Source organism: Papaver somniferum, chromosome 3 (assembly GCF_003573695.1).
Source record: "Papaver somniferum cultivar HN1 chromosome 3, ASM357369v1, whole genome shotgun sequence".
NCBI lineage: Eukaryota > Viridiplantae > Streptophyta > Magnoliopsida > Ranunculales > Papaveraceae > Papaver > Papaver somniferum.
The window spans coordinates 861294-865576 of NC_039360.1; the positions used below are offsets into that span (position 1 = coordinate 861294).

The following is a 4283-nucleotide window of genomic DNA, read 5'->3' on the forward strand; positions in this document are numbered from 1 at the left end:
GGGATGAAGATGCCCCTTATCCAAAGTGCTGGGGTGCCAATATCAACGAAGGTGCCCCTTAGTAATTGAGTGCCCCTTAACCAATGATGATAGTCCGAATAACAAATGTCCTTCAAGGGTGCCACGGGCAACTTTTCGAGACGATTTTTCCAAAAATGTTTATTTCCAAAAAATACCTAAAAATACAGAAAACACCATAATAAATACGAAATCAAGCACTAGCAATAGAGACATTGAGGACAATTAAGACACAAAAATGTGTCTATCAACGAGTACTTGAGGAATCCGAACCCTAGTTTTGGTTGAATTTCGGGGACGAAATTTTGTAAAGGGTGTAATAATGTAACACCCGCACTTTTCGCATGGCACATGCTTGGAAGATGCGCCATGACCTTAGATGAAGCTTCATCTAAAGCTTCCGTTGCGTGGTAAGCGGTAGATTGGCTTAAGGCCAATGTTGCATCAAAATGGCGCATTATGTTTAGCATTTGGCCAAGGGACAATGTTGCATCATCATGATGCATTAGGCAAGTCGGGTAGGTGTCCTTGAGCTTGTAGCATAATAATTGTGCATTAGGAAGGCTATTGGCTTAGAGCCAATATCGCACAATCATTGTTCATAAGGCCAAAGAGGGCTGGCCTAGAGAATATTGCAAAATCCTTGTGCAATACACCAGAAAGGATGTCGCGGAATCACTATGTGATATTGTGCAACACAGCAGAGTGTGCCAGAATGAGTGGTGCGCAATCATTGCACATGAATAGTGAAGCAAGCATGTCAATATGGTCCCCTTTCCATACTTGTAGAACTTCCACTAAGACATATATAGGGAGGGGTAGTTGGTTGACGGTGCATAAGTGAACTATGTGCCAAGTAAGCTTCATAGCTTAGCCGAAAGAGTATAAATGATGCGTAAGCCTCATTTATAGATGTGTAGCCTTGCGAAGAGGGCATTTGATGCTTAGGCATCACTATGCCATATCGCGGACCTGATGATGCATAATCATTGTGCATCTTGACGAAACGACATGTATGAACCAGGCCATTACCATTATTGCTTGGAAACGACCTTGCAAACGAATTTCCTTAAGTTATTGTCCCTTCGATGATGAACTAAAATCTGTGCTTGATATCTTTAGAGTAATAAAGGGTACGTAGGAAGACGCAGTGAGTTGCAGCATTGCCGGTCCAACACGTTGGTCCCTCATATCATCTAAGATCGGTAGCTCGATGCAAGAGATGATTGTGGCCAGACTTGATGAGGCAACTTGCATGCTAGAAAGTGGATACTCATACTTCCTATCAAGATGTTTGACTTAGGCATGTACCAATGATGCATTTGGAATTCCCTCGGAGGTAAGCTACATCGATATGCAAGTTAGCGGAGCTTGCATACGCCTAAGGATAGTACGACATGATCCTGACTGATGCACCCTTGGCACGAGAAAGACAAGTGCATGCTCTCAGCAATACCGAAGCTTAGTGAATAGGGAGTGCGATGGTTTCTCAGCTAGATAGGAAGTTCATTGATGAATTCCCTACGTTGAAGTAACGCCAGTGATATATGTAATATGCATTGGTCTTTGCCTTATGGCCTTACACCCTTTTGCGGACAAGGTTGAGTTTGGAACGGTGTGGAAGCTTCGTTAGCTGCATCATGCTCCACGAGCAAGCTTGCAAGGTAAAATGGACGTGATTTTCCTAGCTTTAAGGCCCGGACCATAGATTCATCATGGTGCACCGGGGAAGTTACGTCCTTCGGGGAAACACGCCAAAGGTGTGATTTTCCGATCCGTCACACCTGTGGAAAGTTTTAGGCGACCATCCAAGACAAGCCTAATAGCATCACATGCTATTTTCCTGCTGGAAGTCTTTTGACTTTGACTTGTCACACATGGATATATGCTACTTAGTTGGCATACAATTAATCAGAATAGCTAAGTCTTACATACAAGACTCATTCAGCAGTCTGCTACAATTTTCAACGAAAATACTCGAGACATCAAATATGTCACAAACTGGGGGATGCTGATAGACGCATTTATGTGTCTAATATGTCTCAATTGTATGTATTGTTAGTGCTCGATTTTGTCTTTATTGTGTTATTTTATGTCTTTGTAGGAAATTTTAGAGAAATAAGCCCTTGCGGCGAAATGGGCTCAAAAAGTAGTGTTTTACACCCCGGAGAAAATTACTAAAGGCACCCCAGAAATGCACCGGAAGCGTCCCGGAAATGCGCCGGAGGAATCCAGAAAAATTACTATTTTCATCCAAAATTACTATTTCAACCCCAATTGCTATTCGCACCCCAGTTTGGATAGGGGGACACCATCTTCTTCATTTGAAAATTCCTTTTTGGCGGGAAATAGTATACAGTTCAGGAAGAATTTCAATTGGAAAAATGAAGGTGTTGTAGTGCGATTCAATGGCTCAAACTTGGTAGGAAGATGTGATATAGCTTAAGGAACATAGTATGGATATATATATATATTAAATTGTGTGCAAAGAAGGACGGTGATTACAATATCACCTCGGCCCCTCGGGTTCGCACACGGCATAGGATTCGTGGCCCGAGTCGACGACAACGGTTCATCCCCCGTCCGGTACGGGAGGTAAGTCCAATCGAAACACTCGCGAATCCCCTGCAAGCGAGTTACTGTACTCCTTAAGGTGTTAATTGTTTGAGGACGAACCAGACTGTCTTTATTTTCCTAGTAAAGGGCAAGGCCTGGCCTAAACAAGATAAAGGTTTGGATTCATCACCGCTCCCTTCTTTCCCGCTTTAGGAGAACAAAACCTAACGCGAACCCAAGCTTTAAAAACTGATTAGAAAGAGACCTATAGGGTATCGAGCTTGTTAGGAAAAATTTTCGAAGAATATTGGTCACTTTTTAAGCAATTTCAAAGTTCATGATGACTTCTGGGAGTTGAAACAAGCCGCCTAGTAACGTCGGTGAGGCCTTGGGTATCAAAGCTCCATTGAGCTTCCCTCGCCTCAGTTTCATCTCACATTAGCTTGGATTGATCTAGAGGGGTTGCTCAAATTGTAACGAATTCCCCTTCGAGAGATAGAAGCTAGTCTAGAAACAATCTAAGTGAGCCATCATGCTTGTTGTTTGCTAGAAATCTCTAGGTTTGTTGTGGTGAAGTCGAGTCCGCCTGTTGTGTGATTGCTAGAACCTTCTTGTTAGGATTTTTATTTCTTTTTGATTTTTTTAGTGTATGCCCGATTTTGTTAATAGGGCTTGGAAAAGAGATACTCTAGGTCGATTAATTAGCGAAAAACCTAGTAGTTCTTCTGATATAAGCAGGGAGCTCGAAGATTGTTCTTTTGAGAGCCCTGTTTTTGGAAACTTCAGTTTTGAGAATTTATCTCTGAGTGAGAGGAGTAGCCCAAGTACTCCAGTTGTGCCAACGATGACAACTTTGAAAGCTTTGTTAAACCCAACTAGGACCTCTCGTCTGTCATGTATCAAGTTAGCTGAGACTGAGGCAACTTATGAACTGAAACCTGGGACCTTATAGATGCTCCCAGTCTTTTTAGGAAAAGAAAATGAAAACCCCTATTTTCATATTAGGGAATTTGAGGAAATTTGTAGTACTCTACGAATTAAAAACCTAGATGATGATGCTCTGAAACTTAGGTTATTCCCCTTTTCCTTAAAAGATAAAGCCAAATCGTGGCTATATAGTTTGGCTTCTGAGTCAATTGAAACCTATGACCAACTTACTTCTGCCTTTATACAGAAGTTTTTCCCAAGGCACAAAACATCGTCTGTTAAGACACAAATATGTACTTTTGCTCAACAAGAGGGAAAATCCTTATATAGGTATTTAGAAAGGTTCAATGACTTAATATCTCAGTGTCCTCATCATGGTTTAGAGAAAGTTAGGTTGGTTTAGATCCTCTACGAGGGTTTAGATTATTCAACAACAACTATGGTTGAGTCCTTATGCACAGGTGGGTTTGAGAATAAAACTGTTGATGAAGCGATGATATTTTTGAATGAAATCGCCGATAAGACCCAACAATGGGAACATAGTAGGGAACCCCATAAAACAATTCTTCTAAGCAGAGGAAATGTCAATAGGGTAGAAGGATCTTATGAGTCAGATGCTAAAATAGCTGTCATAGCCAAAAGATTATAAGCCTTAGAATTAGGTCATTCTAGTAGTAGTAGTGGAAGAATAAAGCCTTTTTGGGAAGGACAGAATACCGAGGAGCAAGCCAATTCTCTCTACAACAATACTAGATTCGAGAACCATCAGAAGTCTGACCCGT

General features: G+C 41.5%; 1 pseudogene; it reads right to left on the reverse strand.

Annotated features, from left to right (window-relative positions):
• Nucleotides 1-3782: 3782 nt before the first annotated feature.
• LOC113362448 lies at nucleotides 3783-3882 on the reverse strand (annotated as a pseudogene).
• Between the last annotated feature and the right edge of the window lie 401 nt (nucleotides 3883-4283).